Below are 25764 nucleotides of genomic sequence, written 5' to 3'. Positions count from 1 at the left end.
CTCCCCACCAATTTGGATCGCTTGTTGTTCCCTTGTCCCTGGGTTTGTTAACACCTCTTCCCTTCCCCCCTACCTCTCCCTCTCCCATGGAACAATTGGTAAGTTTGAACCTCCAGCCTTTCAATCAGCACATTGTCTAACCCACAGTGCTACCCGACTCCTTAAACACTTTGCAGTAAAATAAACCTGAAGTCCAGTATTCCTGATGAAAATAGACACAGGATTTTCCATAAAATAATAGCAAGGAAAATATATTAATATACAAAATGACAACATATCATAGCCAATTTAGTCTTTGGGAAAGCGAGACTTGAATATTTATATGTTTCTAGTAAGAACTTTTGATAGTAAATAAAAGCAATCATATTAATATAAGCATGGAAAGTATTTGAGAAAATTCTAACATTTTATGAATCTCCATATTTTAAAAAAAAACAATAAAATCACTTAAAAATTATTTCTAGGCTAACAATGATTTGCTTGTATTCATGTAACTTAAAAAGCTAGCCTTTTTAGCTTTGAATATATTATAATTTTTGCATGTATTTTATAAGAAAGTTTGCATTTATTGAAATAAAATGAGTAACTGTGTTATCTGTAAATTCACATTTTTGTTCCTGGATCAAAGATAGTATTTTGAAGAAAAGCTTAAAAAATCAGATTATCTCTGTGTGCCCACTGTAGTGTCACATGTTTGTAGCCCTGAGTCAATTACATCAATTGAGTACTAGCAATATGGCTAGTGCCCCTTAGAAATTGAATTTTTTATTTAGTTTTTTCCTAGTAAGTTTGAAACTTGTATTTGTTGTAATTATTAAAATTTTATTTAGTATGTTTGGAGTAATTCATGTGCAAATCTATACTTTTTACTGAAAGGCTTAAAATCTAAATACAGATCAAGTACTTTCAATGAATATGTAGTATACATATTGATATATATTGCACATATGAAATACACAGTAGATTTTCAAGATCAAAAATATACATAAACTCTCACTAAAATGCTTTACAATAGTTGCATGTCGAAGTGATATTTTGAATGTAGTAGGTTGAATAAAAATATTTAAATGAATTCATTCACCATGGTGGTGGTTTCCAGTGCCTATTCAAATTTATATACTCACTATTACCAGTTGATTCTGATTCATAATGACCTACTCATAAGATGCAGTAGAACTTACCTGGTAGGAAAGAGTAGGAAACCTCATCTTTCTCCTGTGGAGTGGTTTGTGGCTTTAAATGGCTGACTTTGCATTTAGCTGGCCAACATGTAAATCACGATACCATCAGGACGCATTCCCTAGCACCTATTGGGAAATTTAAAATGTAATATATGGCTTCCATTATATTTTACCAAGATAATACTGTAGAGCATGAGTCAATATAAAGGCCTATGGCTTGATACCTATTTTTGTAAATAACGTTTTGTTGAAGCACAGCTAAGCACATTCTTTTTCTACATATTGTCTGGCTGTTTTGTTTTACAAATACAGAATTTAGTAACTGACAAACACCGTATTGCTATCTACCTCTCTCAGAAAATGTTTGCTGACCTCTCCCTCTAGCATCATCAATAGAGACATGGAGTTTTTTAATGTATTTAAATGATGGGGGTCAATTTCTGTACTGGTGAATGTTCTCTTTGTACGTTGTTTTTCTTAATAAATTTGCTACTTATTTTCTAGTCATAGAAATAAGTAAGGATGTATAATCTGTATTAAGGAGAGTTAGTTATTTTAAGTTCATTATTTTATGTATTAAGAAGAATTAATTATTTTAAAAAGTCACTTAAATAATGAATTTGTTCATGACTTTTCTAGTTCAACTTCATAATAGCTTATATTTTGAAATATAACTGAACAGCTTTACTTCGGGAATTTATGGTTTTTTATTTTTCCACAGGTGTATGTGGAATTTGATGATCTTGCATGGGATAAACGAGAGTGGGTTAAAGTTTATGAAGAGTTCGCAACTTTCTTGGTTGAATACCACTTAATCTGGGCCAAAAGGAAGGACCCTAGCCAGACTCAGGGATCGAAGAACAAACAAATTCAGTGGCCTGCATTGGTAAGACCTGTTACTATTTCATTAAACATGTTTAGTTTTTTTATCTTCAAAATATACTAAGTGAATATATAAATTTTATCTTGCTGGCTTTACATTAATGTTCATGACTAGACTCAGGTGTCTGACATATATTTGAAAATACTACTTTTGTTCAAAGAGTTTATGGGTCTCCTTGTTATTATTTTCAACATCTGTAGTTCACACTTTATTTTACCCAAATAAATCTAGAACATATAAATTGGATGAAAAACTTCTGAGGAATAATTGATTTATGTGGAACATAGAACATTTTAACTGAAAGAGATGTAGATGGAAGAGTATGTTTTTTATAAAGCCTGTACCCTACCCCCACCCCCACAGCCATGAAGTTGATTCTAACTCATAGTGCCTATATATGACAGGTTAGAACTGTTCTATAGAGTTTTTGAAGCTGTCAATTTTTATATAAGTGGATTGACTCATCTTTATTTCACAAAGCTGCTAATAGGGTCAATCTTGCAGTTAACTACCGCATGCTTAATCCGCTGCACCACCAGGTATCCTTATAAAGCAGCGGTGCTCAACCTGTGGGTCATGACTCCTTTGGGGGTCGAATGACCCTTTCACAGGGGTCGCCCAATTCATAACAGTAGCAAAATTATATTTATGAAGATCAAAATTATAGTTATGAAGTAGCAACAAAAATAATTTTATGGTTGGGGGGGTCACCACAACATGAGGAACTATATTAAAGGATTGCAGCATTAGGAAGGTTTAGAACCACTGTTATAAAGCTTTCAGTCTCACTTAATTTTTCTGGGTTTGTTAAATTTAGTCAAAATGCAGTGAATCATTAATGGGTGATGGTAGATGTTAAGTGGTACATTCAGATAACCAGTATACTTGGTATTAGGAATTGTTTCAGTTAAGAACATATAGGAGTCACCAATACCTTTTCAGACAGTTTGAAGAGTTTTATAAGAGAAAAAGTACTAACTAAACAAAAACATGAATATTAAAAGAGCCACATTTATATTTAACCAGTGTTACCTATTTGGGATTGAATGTCTATAATGTAACAGATAAACCAATTTTCAGTTGGGTGAAATTTTCCATTAATACACAAATATTTTAAAATCATTGAAATATTTTATAGGTGTTTAGTATATCTAATATAGGTTAGGTATTTTCCGTTTTCTTAATAACTAGGTACTTAAAAGGGTAGTTTTTAACTTAACAATTTTTAAGCCATGAATACAAAGTTTATTGATCTTACAGACCTTGCCCCAAAATTGTTTAAAACCTAAAAGTAATTATAAGATAGGTGATTTTTTTATGATAAAAAGCCTCACAAGGTGAAAACAGTAACTCAGTAACAGCAAAATGTTTCCCTCATTATCCTAGTTAAAACATAAACAGAACTTTAGAAAACTTCACCATTTCATATAAGCTATTAAAATTGACATGGATTTCTTCTCTAGTCATAGTTTTAGAAAATTTCTATCTTAAGATGCTGTTTCTACTAATTTTTCGTTACAAATTGTTGAAATTTATTTCTGTTGGAAACAGTTTAACATCGTAATAAGTCCATATAACTAGCAAACTTCTTTTTAAAATGTAACATTTTTTTCTTGTAAGAACTGTGTATGTTATGAAAAGTTTAGAAGATACTGAATGATATAAAGTAGAAAATCATTCTAACCCCACTCCAAGAGATAACCTAATATTCGTTGACATATTTCCTTAGAAAATATATTTCTCTGCTTTTAAAAAATCATTCTAGCTAAAATTGAATAATAGATAATAGGTCCTGCTTTTTAACTTATTATTTCCTCCTCTTTACTTTTCCTCACAAGAAATAACCTTAACATAATTTTTAACAGCTGCATAATGCAAGATTCTACAATGATTTGTTTTCCTAATGTTTGACATTTGAGTTGTTTCCATTTTTATGTGATTATAAATAAATGATATAAATGTCATTGTATGTAAATCTTTGCATCTCTGATTATTTAAAAAATTTTGGTTCACGGTAGTTGAATTATTGGTCAAAGGGTCTGAAGTTAAAAGAAACAAAAATCTCTTGACATCTTCCACAAATTGCTTAAAGGAGTACTGCCATTGCCCCAAGACACAGGGTATGAGTGTTTACATCTCACCATACCCTTGCAAGTGTTGATTACATATTTTGGACCATCTTGCTTTAACATCCAAACAAAAGACCGCAAATAAGATTTTGGGTGATACAGCATTGAATGTTAATCATTTTATCTTTGCTAATTTTATATTTAAATACTATTTCATCAGTTTGTATTTCTTTAATGAATAAGGATGAATGCTATTCATGTTTATTAACAACCTGTATCTTGTGTGAATTGTTCTTTTTAGTTACTTAGAGCTTTGTGTTTAATACTTGCTAGGAGCTTTCTTTATATTATTTCAGATTTTATAACCTTTTATCATATGTTTCATAGTTTCCTCACCTAATTGTTTGATAACAATTCTTTTTGAATTGTATGTTTATGTTTGCAGAAATTCTATGTATTGGCATATCTTCATTAAATCAAACAGCCAGGGTGTTCCCCCCTCTGTTTTTATCTTTCTTCCTCTTCCTTCCCTTTCTTTTTGTTCCTTTCTTCTTTTCTTTGGGGAGGTTCTGAAAATTAATAGAACAAACAAGTAAAATAGAAATACTTGTTAACATTTAAGAAATAATTATAAGTTTTGTAAGCACTGTATAAGCATTTGTTTATTTATCAGATTCTGTTTCCATATCTCATTTTAAAAATGAGGTTTAAAAGCAGTAGTTAGGAAATTCAGAGTTTTATATTCTTTGAGCAGAGTAAAATGCAGTACTTAAAAATGTAAGAAACATTAGGAATGTGTATATATATATATGGTAATAGAGTGAAACAGTGGTAACTAATACATTGTTTTTAATTCTCTATAGATTTAATGTTTCTAATTATATGCACATAATACTTGCTTTATGTTCTTGTGTACTCAAATATGTTTATATTTATCATCTTTGCAATTGTTTCACCCCTCCTGTGGTACCTGCTAGATACTGGTTATATTAGTCTGTTCTTGGTTAGAACAATTAGCGGAAACGACCAGTGTACCTGCTGGTTCTTAAAATCATGACAGGACCCCTGAAAAAAGTCCTGTTTGTCTCATTAATATATTTCAAAGGTTATTTTTGAGGTTTTAAGCTTTTAGAACTTCAACAGAATATGGGCAAGTTCAAAACCCGGGCTATTTCTCTGGAATTACTACTTCATCTGTCTCCCCAGTATATCCGTAGCAAAGCACATGTTGGAACGCCACATACTTAGTCTACATAAGTGGTGTCTATTTCTTAGCTTGGTCCAACCTATGTGATCAGGGTACCACCTGAGGCCATTCTGATGATAGATAGAGATCATAGTAACTTATATGGCTATGTAAGTTACTTAATACTTTGTTAAATTTCTTTCCTTTTCCTTTTTAAAAGTAAAACATTTGTGAAAGCACATTTATCTGCACCAGGGAAAGAAAAACTTGGCATACTTAATTGAAATCACCGAAGCACCTACCTAACTGGGTTAGGGCCCTGGCTCCATCTCCTTTAGGAAAAACTTCTGTGGGGAGTGGGGCTTCGACCCTAACCCAGCTGGGCTGTAACACTGCTGCATTTTCTAAGGGCAGAGTTTTCTACTACTGTTCTACTGGCCCAGCCTTCCAGATCAGCCCAACCAGAATTAACCTCACCATCCTCTGTGCTCCTGTAGAACTTTTTTGTACCTCTGTTTTAACAGCTAGCACATTCTGCTTTTTATTATAACTATTTGTTTGCATGTCTGTCTTCTAATAGATTGTAAGTTCTTTGAGGACAGGAATCATGTCTTAGTCATTTTTGTATTATTCCTAGACATCTAGCATAGTGCCTTGCCCATAGTAGACAGCGACTAAATGCTTATTTTAAATGATGAATTGATCTAACTTACCTGTCATAAATAAATAAATAGAAGAACCCTCCTGAGAGATACAGCGAGTTTTCTGGCTATTATTATCACACCTACATTAGAGGACAGTTAAGAAAAATCAGCCAGTTGTAGTTCAGATTATACAATTGACCCATTTTAAATATGTCCACGTGGTCACAAGCAAGAAAAATGGATATTCTTATTTTAATCGCACAAAAATCTGATCCCTGAAATTGTCATAGGGAGAATATAAAAATTACCCAACCAAGGTTATGGTAAAAGTTAAAGTTTTAGAAGGAGAAGAAAGTAATGGTTATGCTAATCTGCAATAATTTACCTGAATTTCTGATGTGAGTCTTTAGGAAAACAAGATATTTTCCTTTCCAGTGCAGCTTTTCCTTCATAATTAGGTAATTCTGGTTTAACAAGGAATTGTAAAACATTATCAGTTAATCCTTTTAACTTGTTTGCCTAGTGAGAATGCTTTTTCATTTCACTCTGTTCCACAAGAAACCCTTTTAAAGGAGAGATCCATTGTTCTTTGGGACAAGTTTATGCTTTTATCTGGCTGCCATTTTGTTAGACTTGGTTTAGATTATGGCCTCAACTAAGTGTCACTGAAATACGAAGGTAGGCCACATTCCAACTGAATTTGAGCCTTAAAACAAGTTCACATGCAGAGAATTGATTTCCAGAATATAGATTATTAGTTTTACTTTTATTATATGTCCTTGGATTTTGTGACTAACGAAAGAGAAGTAATGACAACAAATAACACCTTAAGATTATTATTTTTTAAAAAGATTATTATTTTCCCCCCAAAATTAATTATTTTTCTGTAAAGTTATTTTTAAAGAGTGATTTATATAAAACTGTAAGCGTTCCAAATGATAAAATCTAATACTCACATTGCAGTGAATGAGCAGACCATGCTCATTTTGTGTGGGTTCATGAAAGAACACGACTCTGAACGTACTTTTTTAAGAAACAAAGCAGTTTGTTTTCCTTAAAAAGCATTTTGAAGTAAAAAAAGTATATTGAATATAACGAATGTTTATCAATTACCAGATAAGAGGCAGACACTATGCTAAGCATTGAAGATACAAAAATGAAAGATGCAGAAAAATGTTCAATGCAGTCTCATCTAAAGCGGGGGAGGGGGGAGGAAACAACCTGGTGTACAACAATATGTGAAAATTGTCAAATGAATGTTCTAGGATATTATGCAGCTTTAAAATTATAAGTGTTTTAGGGAAACATCCAAAAGCTCCCTGCCCCTGACTCTATTCCAACCCATATCAACACTATAAGGCAATGTAGATCTGCCTCTGAGGGTTTCTGAGTATAATTCTGTACGTGCATAGAAGGCCTCATCTTTTTTTCTCGTGGAGCAGCTGGTGGTTTCAAACTGCTGACCTTGCAGTTAGTAGCCCAACATTTTTGACCATTACGCTACCAGGGCTCCTTGAGAGAAACAGAGACAAATAAAATTTAAATAAAATCATTAAGTCTTAATTAAAGCAATGTCAAAATTATGTATTTGGAAAGTATTACAAAGTAATAAAAAAAATTTTTTTTTCAGTGAAGGTTACAAGCTGACGATAATTTGTCTTTCCAGTAGAAGAAACCCTTATTTACAAAACATTTGGAAATTATTATGTGACATTTTAAGTTCTCTGGTAGTTTCAGTTTTGGAAATAGTTATATGAGTTAGTTTAGCACACTTATTTTCACATTGTGTTAATATATTTTGACTGCTACTTTTTACATCTTCTAGACAGTATTATTCTGGCTGTCATTATTAATACTGTAAAAGAATAAATTTACAATAAAAATGATCATTTAAACCATGGCAAAATTAAATGATAACAAAAATTATTTAAGGTTTGTTTTAACTATCTTAATTGCTGCATGCTCATAACTTGCACATCTTGATGAGACCCTGGAGATTTTCTTGTCATAGATTCAGAGCATATTAGAAGTCATAAAGGTAATCTTATAGATCAGGTCATGTAGGAAGGCAATCTAAGAATTTAGGACTTGAAGTCAGATAATCCTGGTTCAGATTAGACTTTGCTGTTAACTATTAATATTGGGGTAAACTTAAGTTACCTTTCCTCTCTATGTCTCTTTCTTTATAATAACCTTGCTGTTGTTAGGTGCCATCAGATCAATTCTGATTCCGAGTGACCTTGCATGACAGATTAGAACTTCTCCATAGGGTTTTCTACGCTGAAATCTTTTGGGGAACTGGTTGCCATGTCTGTTCTGTAGAGTGGCTGGTGAATTCCAATTACTGGTACCAGCAGGGCTCCTTTGTGTAATAAAATCCCAAACTGAAGAATCAATCTAGAACCCCCTCCCACGGTGACGAATAACGGAAAAGTGGGTGAGGGGTGACGGAGGACAATTTAAGATATGGAAAAAATAATCTATAACTTATCAAGGGGAAAAAACCGAAAAAACTTATCAAGGGTTCATGGGCGGGGGAGGGGAAGGTGGGGGAAGAAATGGGGAGCTGATAATCAGGCTCAAGTGGGAAGAGAAGGCTTTGAAAATGATCATGGTGGCATATGTGCAAATGTACTTGATACACTGGAGGAATATATGGATTGTGATAGATGTAAGAGCCCCCAATAAAAAGAATTAAACAAACAAACAAACTGCCATGAAGTTGACCCTGCACATGGTGACCTTATAGGACAAAAGAGTACTGGTCCTTAAGGTTTCTCAATCTATAATTTTTTACAGAAGCATATAGCCTCAATATTGTCCTACACAGCAATTGATTGTTGCTTTGAATTACCAACCCTGTGATTAGGAGCCCAGTGCTTAACTTGTGCCCACTATGCCATCAGAGCTTCTTTTATAAATAGATATATTGCAAAGATTAAGCTAGGATATAGATAAATTAAAACTTAAGTATCGTTTATAACATATATTAACAAAGGACCAAACCATTTGTCATAGAGTTGATTCCAATTCATGACAATGATATATGTGTGTCATAGTATATCTGTGTGTTCCTTAGGATTTTCAGTGGCTGTTGTTTTTTTTGAGTTAGATCACCAGGTCTTAGCCAAGCACTTAAATACTTATAACACTTGAAGACCCTTAACACATAAAAAAACAATAAAAATCTTTTGTAATGTATTTTGCTATGGTTTTATGACATTTTTCTAATGAGGAAAGAAAGAAGCCTAGAGTGATTAGGTAAGTTGATGTGTGTATTCAATTTAATTCCTTTGAGAAGCACTCAAATAGACACCTAGATGGAACATGTGTTTAGAAACAGTAGCTTCACTTTTTTTATTTTTACTAACCATTTTATTGGGGGTTCTTACAAATCTTATAATAATCCATTATTCAGTTGTATTAAGCACACTTGTACATAAGTTGCCATCAATATTTCCAAAACATTTTCTTTCTACTTGAGCCCTTGGTATCAGTTCCTCTTTTTTCCTTTCCCTTCCCCACCATCTCATCCTCATGAATCCTTTATCAATTATATATTATTGTTATTGTTATTTCATGTCTTATACTGTCCGATGTCTCCATTCATCTACATTTCTGTTATTTGTTTGGTAGTCTGGCTAAATTAGTCTAGTAGGACTGTCTGTTGATTTGGGGTGACCTTAGCACAGTTTCGTATGGCAGAAGTTAAGTGGTCATCTCCCTTGACTTGAAAACCTGACCTGAACTGAGTGAGGTTTCTCTGTCAAAGTGGGGGAGTTCTGTATGCTTCATGGATGCTAGTCAAGTTCTCTACCTTGATGTTCAGCAGACTGTGTTATTGGATTGTGTGTTAGTCTGGGTAGACTAGAGAAACAAATCCAGGGAGACACTCATATGTGTATAAGAAAGAGATTTATATACAAGAGGAGTTGAATATTGAGAAAATATCCCATCCCAGTCCAGATCAAGTCCATAAGTCCGATATTAGCCCCTATGTCTGATACTAATCCATAAAGTCCTCTTCAGACTCACGGAACACATGCACTGATCCTGAGTGCAGGAAGATCACAGGCCAGTGGGTGGGAAGTCTTGTGGATCCAGTGGCGTTGTAAGCATCCTAGTGCTGGCAGGGGTCTCATGTGGCTTCTCTGCTTCCAGAGGCCTGGCTCCATCAGCCTCCACGTGTCTTTTCCAAAGGGATGTTTTGCAGGGAATAAGCATGTGTTCTTCGCCTCCAGCAAGCTATTTATATCCTTAGCACCTCCAAAGGAGGTCATCAGGCTACTCTGATTGACAGGCTAGTCTCCACCTCTTCACTGTGAATACTCAAATTGACACCAGATTATGTAACTACCACAGATTGCATGACTTTGAAGCAGCAGTGTGCTTTTGTCTTGGAGTTTATAGTAGTGGACTCAAAAAATATTTGCCATTTAGTGATTGACTAACTTCATGTAGCATAATAATTTCCAGATCCCTCTATGTCTTGAGGTGTTTAATGGTTTCATCGCTGTTGTACGTATAGAGATTTATGTATGTGCCATATTTTTTTTATCCATTCTTTCACTGATGGGAATTTGGCTTGTTTCAACCTCTTGCTATTGTGATCTGTGCTGCAGTGAACATGGGAGAGCATACGTCTCTTAGTGTTCTATCTCTTATTTCTTTGGGGTATATATACCCAGAAATGGTGTTGCTGGATCATATAGTAGTTCTGTTGCCTGTTGTTTTAGGCATTGCCTGCATCAGGGTTTAAGAGTTCCAATCTCTTCACTCTTTCTACAGAATTACTTGTTCTCTGGTTTTTTTTTTTAATGGGGCTATGCTTGTGGGTATAAGATTATATCTCATTGTTATTTTGATTTGCATTTTTTTGATGGCTAGTGAAGGAGAGAGAGCATTTCCTCCTGTGTGTGTTAGCCATTAGACTATTGTTCTTTTTTTCGAATCTTGTCCTTTTTGAATTGTCATTTGAGGTCCTCTGCCCACCTTATATAAGTGGGTTATTTGGATTTTTTTTTGCTGTTTTTGTTTTTGAAGTGTTGAAGAATCTGATGGGAATTTGGCCTAAATTTTCATTAAAAAGTTCTTTGTCCATATGTGATTGCCAAAGATTTTTTCCCCCTCCATGGGCTCGCATTTCTATTTTTAATAAGTCCTAGTCCTCTATTTTACCCTCCACCATGTGTGCTTTATTATATACATTTTGGTATTTTTGTGTAATACAGGTTTACACAAATATGTAGCAATACTTTATTATTTACCTTCATCTAACCCTCATCAATCCTGTCTCATTAAGATATACCCAAACTGTCTGCCATGGAGTCTGTTCCACCTTTCAGTGACACACAGGAAGGACAGAGTAGAACTGCCCCTGTAAATCTCCAGAACTGTACATCTCTGTGGCAGTTAGAGAGCCTTATCTTTTTCGTGTGGAGTGGAAGTCACTGGTGGTTTTGAACTGCTAGCCTTGAGGTTAGCAGCCAAACTTGTACCCTGCTACACCAACAGAGTTCTTTCTTTGTTAACATATAGAGGTTAGAATTTACAACACATAAAATGGACAATAATTGTATAACACAAAATGTAATAGGTTACTAAATGGAAGACAGCCACACCATAATAGGAATTATGGCCTTGCCAAATTGACACCTATTTTGGGGGTACACAATGTGGTCCATAGAGATGTACTCTAAGGTTTGTGTGTATGTGTGTCAAGAACATTCTATGAAATTTTAAAAACTCATAAAATGATATGTGAAATAGTCTTTTTCTCCTGCACAATGTTTTTAAGATTGGAATGAACAATTTTGTGGAAGCATGATAGACTTTAACTGTAAAACGGTCTTAGCCTTGTTTTCTGATTTAATTTTGTTGTTGTTTATTCCTCTCTGATTTGTATTGGTGTTATCGATACTTTCCACTTTTTCGCTTTCCTCTCTTTTCTGTTCTTTGTTTTAATACTTATATTTAAATTGAGCTTTTGAGAATGATGTGGAAATCAGCTTCTGTAAAAGAAAACCTGTGGGTAGTTCTATATAGTTGGGTAACTACAGTCACAAATACCCTAATAGCAGTGGATGTTTTATTTTGTTTTGTTGTTTTTTTGGTATGGACTAAATAGTAAATCTATTTAGTAAATCTTACTGGTCAGTTCTACTCTCTTCTCTAAGATTGATTTACCGTATATACTCGAGTATAAGCTGACCCAAATATCAGCCGGGACACCTAATTTTACCACAAAAACTGCATTTAAAATGTACTGTGGAAAACTTGGCTTATACACGAGTATATATGGTAAGTGGAAATCAGTCCTACAGCACACACTAGCACTGTATCATTAGGGTCCCTAGGTGGCACAAATAGTTTGCACTTAACTTAATGGTTGGCATTTCAAATCCACACAGCAGGTACCACATCCTCATCGTTTTATTATTGTTAGGTGTCATGGGGCTGCTATGAATTGGAGAGGACTCAAAAACATGGTACCTGCTATGTGGGTTTGAACTGTCAACCTTTGAGTTAATTCAAGTGCAAATCATCACAAGAGTAGAAAGTCCTCTCTCAGAGCAGCTGGTGAGTTAGAACTGCTGATCTTGCTATTAGCAGACCAATGCATAGCCCAGTATGCAACCAGGACTCCTACAGAGGAAAAGGCCTGGCTATCTACTTCTGTTAATACTAAAGCCACGAAAACCCTGCAGAGCAGTTCTACTCTATAACACATAGTCAGAATCAACTAATAGCAGTCTAAGCCCTTAATTTTCCTTAAGATGGTATAATTACGTGTGCATCTATTTTACTATTCATGTGGATTTGCTTTACTTTTACACATTAAATTTTATCTGAATAATCTTAACACAACTAAAATTTGTATCATAATCATAGATAATTTCATTGGAAATAGTATTTCTATTAATGTGCTTTTTTCTTAAAGTTTGCCTCTATATAAAGAACATTTGGGATAGTTGTAATGATACAAATTCTAGTCACAACTTTCTTTTATTTAACTTCTTGTGGTTTTATTTGTTCCATCTCTATCTTTAGGTTGTTGTTATAAGGAAACAAAATCGTGAATGTGAAATTTTTATAGATTATCAAGTATTAGGAAATGCTAAATGTTTTCTTACTGTAGGAAAATAAACTCTGCAGGTGTCCTTAAGTGCACCTTTCCTTTGGAAGAAAAGAAACTTTGCTGTATCTCATTTGGCTAAGAAAAAAATTGGGAATCTATATAAGGACACCATAGGGAGCTATTGTTACTGTTATGCGACTGTTGAGAATAACATTGATGGATTTTGTATCACTTTCCATACAAAGCCTGTGACTGTGAAGGAGTTGCAACTGAGAAGGATAAGGTCTAATGCAAGAAGCCCTGATAATGTCCAGTTAGCATTGGGCTGCAAATTGCAGTGTTGGTGGTTCAAACCCACCAGCCACTCCACAGGAGAAAGATGTGTATCTGCTCCTGTAAAAACTTGCTACTCCTACACTTGATCTTAGCCGAAAGGCTGAGAAGCAATTAAACTTGCTACTCCTATAAAGATTTACAGCTTTTAAAATCCTATGTAGCATTACTGTGATTAGGAACTCACTCACTGGCAATGGGTTTGGTGTTTTGATTTTTAGAGTCTTACTTTAGTGGCCAATTAGAAGTTAGCCTTGCTTAATCAAGATCCCTCTGTATTTGTATTCTTCTCTGAGGGAGAGGAAAGAGATTGTATAAGATCCACAGGGTTTTCTAGTAATTGGATTCATTTAAAGCAGTAGTTCTCAATCTTCCTAATGGTGTGACCCTTTAATACAGTTCCTTATGTTGTGGTGACTGACCCCCTAACCATAAAATTCTTTTTTTTTTTTTCCATAAAATTATTTTCATTGCTATTTCATAACTGTAATTTTGCTACTGCTATTAATTGGGCGACCCCTGTGAAAGGGTTGTTGAAGCACCCGCGTGCGCGCACACACACCGCCCAGGGTTCACGACACACAGGTTGAGATCCACTGATTTATAGCCATGGAGCCATCATAATACCTTGATGACAACATAGAAACAGGTAGTAACTGCTGAGTGCCTTCATGATATATATCTTTTGTATCTAAAATGTTATTATTCAGATTGAAAATATCCTCTCCTCTTAAAAAATCTGGATCAATTTTATTCAAAGCATCTCAGGAAGTAACTCTAGAATTTGAGATGCATAAGCTTGAAAATAAAGACAGTTTGGGGTTTTTTGGTATTATAAACAGTCACTTTAATTTCAAAGTATATAGATTATTAAAAATAAACCTATTAGAAAATTTTGAACATAGTAATTTTCTCAAGAGCCATTTCCTATAGGAATTCTCTCAAAGCTAAATCTCATACCCTTCTTCCTTTTCTAGCTAACATGCTTTCTATCCTCTCTATAGATAATGCAAAGATCTTTCCTACTACATTGTGTTCTCACTTCTACAGTATCATCATTTTTGGATAGAATAGCTTAGTTGTCTTCAGAGATTTTATGGTCAGGATTGAAGATGTCTATAGTTATATTCTGACATCAGCACCCAGAGGTATTATGTTATCTGAACTTACCTCCCATGACATACTATCTCCATTTTTCAGCATCAGTTTTGCTTGTTCAGGACTCAAATTCCTTAGATGGAGAACAAGATTGAAATTTCAAACAAAATAAATCAAGAAAACCTCATAGAATTCATTCCATATTTATATTTGTAAATTAGATTATCCAGTGCGCAATACTATTTTAACTCAAAAAACATAAAGATTATATAGTTTGATTAAACTGAAGTCATATTACATATCTTTTCCTTAAATCTTGCAAATATAAAGTACTAGTCTTTATTTTGAATTTTTTTAAAATACAGATTTTAAAAACGTTTAAATACAAATTTATATTCGAAAGAGAACAGCAAGAATCATGTCAAATCTTCATTAATAAAAATGTTATGCTGGTAAGTTTTAATGATACTGACAAAATGGTACATGCAAAAGGAAAATTGGATGTGTCTTACCTCTTGGGTTCAGCATCTCACGTATTCCCACTACAGTGTCTTAAATCTGTAAAATCTGTGAAGGTAATTAAGATGCAGAGTTTCACTTCAGTTACTTCTTTTTGTCAGTACACCAAATAGTCTCTGGTTCAAAAACAGTATGTTTCTTCATTGGTCTTGTGAAATTACTTTGTTTATTCTTTTTTGTGAGGAAGGGCCAGGTGGGTGTTGAAGTTCTTAATATCTAAAATTCAACTGAGAAAATGCTCAAAACTAAATGATCTTTACACCTCTTTTGGAAGGATTAGAAAAAAAACTGAAGACAAAATAGTAAAGCTTGTACAGTAGATGTTTCCTCGTTTTTGTAGCAGTGCAAATATATGGGTAATATGCTCAGTTTTCAGACTCATAATTGTTAGAGGATTACAACTAAATGAGAATATCTTGTAGGGCAGTTATTGAGCTAGTCACAGGATGGCCCGTAGTATTTTTACCCAACGATATTCATGCTTTGAGAGAAATATTTATGATCAGTAATAAGTTGCCTTTTTTATATGTAAAAAGGGAATACAAATGATGTTTTTTACCTTAAAAAACTATATTATATGGCTCAATGTTAGCCCCTTGGGTCAGAAGGGGCTCAAAATATGATTGAAGAAGAGCTGAGCTGCCTTCTCAAAGTAGAATTGGCCGTAATGATGAGGATGGAGTACTTGATTTGCTGCTGGGGCATTATTCAAAATGAGAAGAGACAGGTGCAGGCATCTCTTAATAATTGGAACTTGGACTATACAAAGTATGAATCTAGGAGAATTGGAAGTTGTAAAACATGAAAAGGAATGAGTAAAAATCTGTATTCTAGGTATTAGTGAACTGAAGGACTGGTATTAGCCATTTGAGTCAGAAGATCATATGATCTATGCTCGGAATGAAATAAGAGGTCTAGCTTGACATTCATCATCAAAAAGGACATTTCAAGATCTATCTTGAAATACAGTTCTGTCTGTGATAGGATTATGTCTGTCCATATTCAGGGAAATCCAATCAATATAAATATTACTAATTTTATGTACCAACCAATGAAGCTAGTGATGAAGACATTAAAGAATTCTACTAATGACTTCAGTCAGAAATTGATGAAATGTACAGTGAGGATGCATTGATAATTATTGATTATTGGAATGCAAAAGTTGGAAGCAAAGAAGAAAATACAGTAGCTTGAAAATAAGGTCTTGGTGATAGAAATAACATTCATAGCAAAAATATTTTTTCTTTTTACTCATTTTATTACGGGCTCATACAACTCTTATCACAATCCATACATACATCAATTGTGCAAAGCACATTTGTACATTCATTGCTTTCATCATTCTCAAAACATTTGCTCTCCACCCAAGCCCCTGCCATTAGCTCCTCATTTTTCCCCTCCCTCCCCGCTCCCTTTCCCGCGCCCCCCCAACCCGTAAACCCTTGATAATTTACAAATTATTTTGTCATATCTTGCACTGTCCATCATCTCCCTTCACCCACTCCTCTGCCGTCTGTCCCCCAGGGAGGAAGTCACATGTAGATCCTTGTAATCGGTTCCCCCCTTCCAACCCACCCTCTCTTCACCCTCCTAGTATCGCCACTCACATCACTGGTCCTGAAGGGATCATCTGCCCTGGACTCCCGGTGTTTCCAGCTCCCATCTTTACCAGTGTACATCCTCTGGTCTAGCCAGATTTGTAAGGTAGAATTGGGATCATAATAGTGGAGGCAGGGGGCAGGGGGAGTACTTAGGAACTAGAGGAAAATTGTATGTTTCATCGTTGCTACATCGCACCCTGACTGGCTCGTCTCCTCCCAGAGACCCTTCTGTAAGGGGATGTCCAGTGGACTACAAATGGGCTTTGTGTCTCCACTCCACACTCCCCCACTCATTCACAATGGTTTGATTTTTTTGGATGATGCCTGATAACTGATCCCTTCGACACCTTGTGATTGCACAGGCTGGTGTGCTTCTTCCATGTGGGCTTTGTTGCTTCTGAGCTTGATGGCCGCTTGTTTACCTTCAAGCCTTTAAGACCCCAGGCGCTATATCTTTTGATAGCCGGGCACCATCAGCTTTCTTCGCCACATTTGCTTATGCAGCCATTTGTTTTCAGCGATCGTGTCAGGGAAGTGAGTACACAATGATAGGATTTTTTGTTCTTTGATGCGCAAAAAACTTTTTTTCACCAACACAAAAAACCTTCTCTAGATGGAATACAAAGAAAGCAAATTGACCGTCTGTAGAAAGAGATGATGGAACAGACCATCAATTACTTGTATGTAAGTTCGAGTTGAAACTTAAGGAAATTAAAACAAGTCCACCAGAGTCAAGTGTGACCTTGAGTCTATCCTACCTGATTTCAACATCATGTTGAACAGATTTGCTACATTGAACGCTAGTGACACAAGGCTTGATGAGCTCTGGCAGGACATCAAGAGCATCATTCTTGAACAGAGCAAAATATCATTGAAAAGACAGGAGAGAAATAAAACATCAAAGTGGATTTCAAAAGAGACTGAAACTTTCTCTTAAGTCATAGAGTATTTTAAGGTACATGGAAGAAATGATGAGGCCAAAAAGCTAAACGGAAAACTCTAAAGGGCAGCTTGGAATACCAGAAGACAAAAATATTACAACGAAATGTGCAAATACCAAACCTAGAAAGCCAAAAAGGAAGAACACACTGAGCATATCTTCAACTGAAAGAACTCCAGAAAAACATCAAGACTTGAATTTTGCAGTATTTTAAGATTCTCTGGGCAAATTATGGAACAATGCAGGAACCATCAAAAGATGAAGAAGAATCCCTGTACCAAGAATAACTACTTGGCATTTCACCATTACAAAAAGTAGTATATGAACAAGAGCCAATGGTGCTAAAGGAAGAACCCTAAGCTGTATTGAAATCATTACACCCCCCCCCAAAAAAAAAAAGATCCAGGAATTGATGGAATACCGACTATAATGTTTCAATAAGCTGATGAAGTACTGGAAGCACTTACTCATCTATATCACGAATTTGAAGGACAGCTACTTGGACAAATGGCTGGGAGAGATTCACATTTTACTTATTCCAAAGAAAGGTGACCCACCCAACAGAATTCTCAAACTATAGAATATCACATGCAAGCAAAATTTTGTTGAAAATCTAATAACAGTTTCAGCAGTACATTGAGAGGAAGCTGCCAGAGGTTCAGATCAGAAAATGATGTGGAACAAGGGTTATCATTGGCTGATATCAGATTGATCTCGGCTGAATGTAGAGAATATCAGAAAATGTTTACTTGTGTTTTATTGCCTATACTAAGGCATTTGTCTGTGTGGACCATAGCAAACTGAATTGCCTTGAGAAGAATGGAAATCTGGAGCATTACAGTGTGCTCATGTGGAATGTCTACATGGACCATGAAGCTATTGGGCAAACAGAACAAGGGCATACTGCATGCCTTAAAACCAGGAAAGGGTGTGCATCAGGGTTAATCTTCTTACCATACTTATTACATCAGTATGCTGTAAAAATAATCAAATAAACTGGATTATATGAAGAAGAATTTGGCATCAGGAAGGCTTCTTAACAGCCTGCTATACACAGATGACACAACCTTGCTTGCTGAAAGTGAGGACCTGAGGCGCTTGCTGTTTAAGATCAAGGATGGAAGCATTCAGTATGGATTACAACTCACTAAAGAAAACCTACACCAGACAAGGAGGTGACATCATGGTCAACAGAGAAAAAATTGAAGCCCTCAAAAATTTCGTCTTGCTTGGATCCACAATTAATGCTCACGGAAATAGCAGTGAAGAGATCAAATGACACATTGCATTGGGTAAATCTGTGCAAGGCCTCTATGGAGTGTTCAAAAGCAAGGAGTTACTTGGAAGACTAAGCTAAGCCTGCCCTAAGCTATGGTATTTTCAGTGGTCTCATAATGCATATGAAAGTTGGACATTGAATAAATAAAACCACAAAAATGAATTTATTTGAATTTCAGTGCTGGTGAAGGATATTGAAAGTACCATGAACTGCTAAAAGAACAAAAATCTATTTTGGAAGAAGCATAGGAAGAGTCCTCCTTAGCGTCAAGGTTGGTGAGGCTTCATTTCATGTGCTTTGGACATGTCAGTAGAGAACAGTCCCTAGAAAAGGACATCATGCTTAATGATGGCTTAGTGGTTACCAGTTGGGTGATTTGCAAGCTCAGCAATTTGAAACTACCAACCACTCAACTGGAAAAAGATGGGTCTTTCTACTTCCCCAAACAGTTACAGTCTTGGAAACTCACAGGGGCAGATCTATCCTGCTCTATGGAGTTGCTGTAGGTTGGCATCAACTCAATAGCAGTGAGTAAGAAAGTAAAGGTGTAGCACAAGGGGAAGACCTTCAAGAAAATGGATGGATATTGTAGCAGCATCAATAGGCTTCAACACGGAAACAGTTGCGAGGATGGCACAGGATTGGACAGTGTTTCCTTTTGTTGTGCTTGGGGTCTCTGAGTTGGGCACCTAACAACAACATTTCTCATTGTAAAGTTCATACCATCTTTTTTAAAGGCCAGTAGATTTTAATCATCAATAAATGGAAAGATGGTGAGAATCCATAGATATAAATCCATAGTTTATAAGAACTGTTTTTCAACAATTTATAAACTATCAAGGGCTCATGAGGGAGGGGGCAGTAGGGAGGGAGGGGAAAAATGAGGACCTAATGCTGGGGGTTTAAGTGGAGAGAAAATGTTTTGAGATTGATGAGGGCAATGAATGTACAAATGCGCTTTACACAATTGATGTGTGTATGGATTGTGATAAGAGTTGTATGAGCCCCTAATAGTAAAAAGAAAAACAAATAGTAAGATGATGGACTTAAACTTTAAAAAAAACAAAACTGTTTTTCTTTCAGAAAATGTTTGTGATTGCTAAAAAATTGTAGCTGCAAGTAATGGTGCTAATGTTAAAATATACAGATTTGCTTCTTTTCAAAACTTTCCCTTGAAAAATGTGTGTATTGATGGCATGTTTTGTAAGTCTGATTGGTGGAAATTTTTTTTGAAAGACTGGAAATGATCTTACAGCAAATAATGCAATCTTCTCCATCAGTATTTCTAGACAGCATTTGTAATAGACTACCTCATAAAGCAAATTAATTGGGAAACCTAATTCTTATAACTTCCAACCCCGCTCCCGTCCCCAAATGGGAAGTAGCATACAAATAAAGTAAAATAATACGAACACAACTAATTACTTAAAAGCTCTAAAAAACACTAGATAAGATTTCAAAAAATGAATGTGTTCTAACTCGGTTAATTAGGTGCAAAGGTCCTTTGCAAAGTGATATGACTTTCTGGTCGTTTCTTTTAATGACCTTATTTATTCATTTGTTTATTTATATTAATAAAAAATATACTAACTGATCCAGATACCATTGGTGATGCATCATGTATTAACATATCCCATTGAGTTCTATTCATTTGAAAAATGACAGATTAATAAAGAAATGGAACCTAAACCGTTTTTTGTTTTATTTTTAATGGTGATGATGGTTATTATTATTGCTGCTCTTTTAGTAGGTAATATCAGACAATATACTTACTAACCATCTAGATGATATTTTTAGGTATCTCATCTTTTTAAATGAAAAATATGGACTAGTAAATGACTTGGTTTAAAAGTGCACAAATGGTGAAGGGGGTAAGCTGTTACCACCAACATAACAATTATTGTGCAGTCAACTTCAATTCATATTAGAAAAGGGTTTGTTTGCTATATTGAATTCTTGGTCATTTTTATAAAGTTTTACTTTTAACACGGAATTCAGTAACTCATTTGGTGACTTGGCCAGCTGAATAGACAGTCTTACTGTCCATAAAGGGGACATATTTTCTTACAGGGTCTTTATTTTTGAGATTAATTTAGAAAATATTACTTTTCTTTCTTCTCATCTAGTCAGAATTAAAATAAAAATTTAAACTTTTCTATGGAAATTAGGGCATTGATTTGTTTTTAAGATATGCATATTAGTAATATAGTGAAGAGAACTCTTACTTTCTGAGCATCAGTTAGAACACACTCTGGGACAAATGGGTGCATAACCAAAAGTGGTGAAGAAAGGTGATGGTGCCCAGCTGTCAAAAGATATAGCATCTGGGGTCTTAAAGGTAAACATGTGGCCATCTAGCTTGGAAGCAATAAAGCCCACATGGAAGAAGCACACCAACCTGTGTGATTATGAGGTGTCGAAGGGATGAGGTATCAGGCATCAGAGAACAAAAATCAAATCATTGTGAATGAGGGGGAGTGCAGTTTGGGGACCCAAGACCCATCTGTAGGCAACTGGACCATCCCTTTCTGGAAGGGTCACTGGGAGGAGACAAGCCAATCAGGGTGCAGTGTAGCAATGATGAAACATACAACTTTCCTTTAGCTCCTAACTGCTTCCTCACCCCCACCTCTCACTATCATGATCCCAATTCTACCTTACAAATCTGGCTAGACCAGAGGATGTACACTGGTACAGATAGGAACTGGAAACACAGGGAGTCCAGGGTGGATGATCCCTTCAGGACAATTGCTGAGAGGAGAGGGACGATACCAGGAGGGTGGAGAGAGCGTGAAATAGAAAGGGGGAATCTACATATAACCTCTCTGGTTGGGTGGACAGTAGAAAAGTGGGTTAAGGGAGTGAGAAAATAATAATTTATAAACTATCAAGGATTCATGAAGGAGGGGGAATGGGAAGGGGCGGAAAAAATGAGCTGATATCAAGGCTCAAGCAGAAAGCAAATGTTTTGAGAATGATGATGGCAACAAATGTACAAATGCGCTTGATACAATGGATGGATGTATGAATTGTGATAAGAGTTCTACAAGCCCCCAATAAAATGATTTTAAAAAATACACTCTGGGAGTCTACATTTTATGCATTTCACTCTCATTCATTCAGTAGAAGTTGACTCATATCAATTCTCTAGGACAGGTAGCTGGCCCTGTAAATTTCTGAGACTGTGATTGTTAACAGAATTAGAAAGCCCCATCTTTCTCATATGGAGTGGCTGGTTGGTTTTCAACAGCTGGCTTTGCGGGTCACCCAACTGGTAGTACCACCAGGGTTCCGTGGAATGTATTTATTTATAATATATTGGCTTGTCAAGTCTTTTTTGGGTTTTTGAAATCTCACCATCTAAAATTTTTTAGAAAATAGGTGGGTTTTTTTGTTTTAAGAGTTTTATTGACATATAGTTCACATGCCAAGCATGTAATTCAATGGTTTAAACATATCGGAAAGAGTTGCATTTGTCACCATCATCAATTTTAAAACATATCTCTATTCTTAGATGCATTCGTTTAGATCTTTGTTTTTTTTTTTTAGAAGCAAATGCATATAACCAATTTTGTATAGACTCTCAGTGGATTTGTGGACTCCCTAAAACTCACCTCTGGCTTTAAGATGAAAAATTCATAATCTATAAATTTCATAAGGTAAATAACAGGACAAGTGAATTAAAACCATATGAATTAATGTATCAGAAATATAATATAGTGCAGTTTAACTTAGATTATTGAGATATTCTAAGAAGACGTTGCTGTAAATGAAATTAAAGTTTTGGTGGGGGAAATTAAGTTGTGCGAAGTGAGTTTATATGGATTTTAACATCATGAATATATATTTTTTCATAGAGCTAAAGGTAAGGTAGAGTCACTGAACCACTGTCAAGAATTCAGCAGCTCCCCCCTCGAGCCCCCTTGCTTTCCAAAAGCTCTGTGTTGTCATCGTTGTCCTGCCCTCCTTTCCCCTTCCACAGGCACTTTGCACGAGGAACAGGAATTGCATCCTATGCCCGCTTTCTAAACCTCCACTCTTTCGACCTGTTTGCTGATGCGAGTAAGGGTAATAAACTGCTTCCTGATGGGACTGAGAGTTTTATCCATATAAGAATTCAACAAAGAAAATGCAGGAAGACCCTTACTACTGTCTAAGGGATCACTGATGATTACGATTAAAAAAAACAAAAAACTAGTGGCAGTGTTAAAGAAGAGATTTGCCTGCAATGGTAGTATAATTGAGCATCCAGAATATGGAGAAATGATTAGCTGCAAGGAGACCAGTGCAAGAATATTCCAGTTAAATGTGGAGATTACACTGGGTAAGGACGACCAACTGAAGCTTAAGTGAGGATTTCCTTGCAAGAAGTAAAAAGAAAATTACCTCTGCCCGTTGTCACAAGTTTAAATTCTCACAGCTTGTATAATGTAACCGTTTGGGGTCCATTTTTAAGTTGGACTAGTGTAACTCTTTCATGCAATAAACTGAAAAGAGCCATGCTGTCTAGTCTTAAAGTCCCTCAATGAAATAGAGGTCAAACAGTGGGCACCTGGCATGCCTAATCTGAAGCAAAACAATAATGTCATGTTTCAACCAAGGTTTGAGCTCCAAGTTATGGCATCCACCACCTGGACAGACCTTGGGGCAGGGAAGGGAAGGAGAGGGGATAATTCAACTGGACCACTAGAGTGAAGCTTTTGTGGCAAGAGAAATTTCCCTTAATGTGTCTCCCAACCTGACATGGTGTAGACCTTAAGAGGTTGCCTGCCCCCTTCCCTTTGGTAAGGTGATAGGACATCTGGCTCTGCCACCAAGGTTTTTGTTCTTTCTTTCCAGACATAGCCTAGCTAAGGAGTATCCAAAGAGCACCTGAATGTGAATGTGAGGCCAATCTTCTATCAGGGTTAAACTTTTGACAAGGGAACAAATTTCAAACTAAAGTAAAGCTTGCAACTTAATAGCAACAGCTGTTCAATGCCATGTGAATATTCAACTTAGTTACACCACCCCACCATCCCCATTCAATTTTAGTGTTGTGTAATGTATTAACATTAAAAACTTTTTTTGGCCAGGAATATATAAAAAGATAAATAAAGGTAAGGTAGAAAACTCTGGGACAAATATAAGCCCATCTTATGCAAAATAAAAATAATATATATAGATATATATCATTAAAATCACAGAGACAGGAAGTAAAAGTGAAAACATAAATATCATTATTTAGACATACTGTATTTTTTATGGTGCATCTTGTAGAAAACAAATTAGTACTCTTAATTTGGGATTTTAAATACCTGGAAAATAGTTGAAGCCAACGTGCATAGGTATATTTTTCATGGAGGAGAATGGAGCAATGAGCTAATGTACAGATTCTTTAAAGGTATACCTGCTTTCATCAATTTGTGTCAGAGGTGTAAGAAACTGAAATTTTAGAAGAATTTCTAGAAGGGAAACATGAACCCCTTGAAGTAACATGTGAGGTGGTTTGGAGCAATTATAGTGGTAATTAAAGGTAGAGCTAGATTTTGGGAATGCAAAAGAAGAATGCTAATGAAATTGTAGGAAATTATTTTAGATTGTGATTTTTTCAATTTTAGTTTTGAGAAGAAGATAGTACCCTTGGTGTTTGGTAGGAGTTTCTTCAGAGTACTTATTTTGTCTCAAAAAACAATAAAGGGTTGAAAATATTCTAAGAATAAAGGGTGACTGTAGACATAAGAAGGAGTGATATGGTAATAACTTGTATTTAAAATGGCGTATACTGTATACTCAAGTATAAGCCGACCTGAATAATAGCCGAGGCACCTAATTGTACCACAAAAACTGCATTAAAATGTGTGGATAAACTCGGCTTCTGCACGAGTATATACGGTTCTTAAATAATCAAACTTCAACCCTGAGACCAGACAGATGTAGCCAAGTTACCACAACCAACCTCAACTTTTCTAGAGAAAAGGCATTTTGGCATTTGAGCGCCTTTGACTAAGGCAGTTAACTCTGTCACCTAATTATTCTACAATGAAGCTGACACAGAGTCATATTCCAATCATAGTTGTAGTTAATCTGTTATGTAAATTGTAACCAGGTAGCATTGGGCATTTGAGGAATGCCTCCAAATATGAGCAAGAACAAGCATATAAAAAGAAAATACCCAGACATTGCAGTGGAGAATTTTAAATGTTTAGAGTGAATCTCCTCAAAAATACTCAGAGAGATAAGAAAATATTTTATCCATTAAAAAGAGTAGACTGGATAAGAAAATATATTTACAAAGCAAATGCCCGATAAAGAATGTAATATCTGAATTATTCAAAGAAAATTTAAAATTCTGTTTCTTAAGAAAACAGCTCAGTTAAAAAGTGGAGAAAAGACCTGAACAAATACCTTACTAAAAACAATAATACAGATGGAAAATAGGCATATAAAAATATGTTAAGCATCATATATATCATTAGGAAATTGCAAATTAAAAAAGGAAACACTACTACCAGTCTATTAGAGTTTTTAAGGCACTGATAACACTAAAAGCTGGAGAAGATGTGGCACACTTATTCATTGCTGCTGAGAATGAAAAATGGTGTAGCCACTTTGGAAGTTATTGGTAGTTTCTTAGGAAACTAAACATAGTCTCACCATATGATCTAGCAGTTGCACTCCTTGTTATTTACTCAAATAAGTTGAAAACTTATGTCCACCCAAAAAACCTGCACATAAATGTTTATGACAGTTTCATTCATAATTGCTAAAAAGTGCAAGCAACCAAAATGTCCTTCAAAAGGTGAATGGATAAACACAATATGGTACATCCATACAATGTGCCATTAGAAGAGTATTTGGCAGTAAAAGAAATGGTATGTAAAGCTATCCCAAAAGGCATTAAAAAACTCTAAATGAACTTTATCAAGCAAAACAAACCAGTCCAAAAAATATTCATACTTTATGATAGTCAT

General features: G+C 35.3%; 1 protein-coding gene across 1 annotated transcript in view; it reads left to right on the top strand.

Annotated features, from left to right (window-relative positions):
* The first annotated feature begins 1907 nt into the window (after positions 1-1907).
* JMJD1C (jumonji domain containing 1C) overlaps positions 1908-25764 on the top strand; it is a 165172-nt gene continuing 141315 nt past the window's right edge. The window contains exon 1 of the mRNA XM_045291565.1: positions 1908-2067. The gene's annotated coding sequence lies outside the window, so the exon portion shown is untranslated. The remainder of the gene's footprint in view (positions 2068-25764) is intronic.

The sequence above is a fragment of the Echinops telfairi genome, unplaced genomic scaffold (genome assembly GCF_000313985.2).
Source record: "Echinops telfairi isolate 266 unplaced genomic scaffold, ASM31398v2 ScPeMD7_70;HRSCAF=299, whole genome shotgun sequence".
Taxonomy (NCBI): Eukaryota; Metazoa; Chordata; class Mammalia; order Afrosoricida; family Tenrecidae; genus Echinops; species Echinops telfairi.
This window is presented reverse-complemented; position numbering and strand designations above follow the sequence as displayed.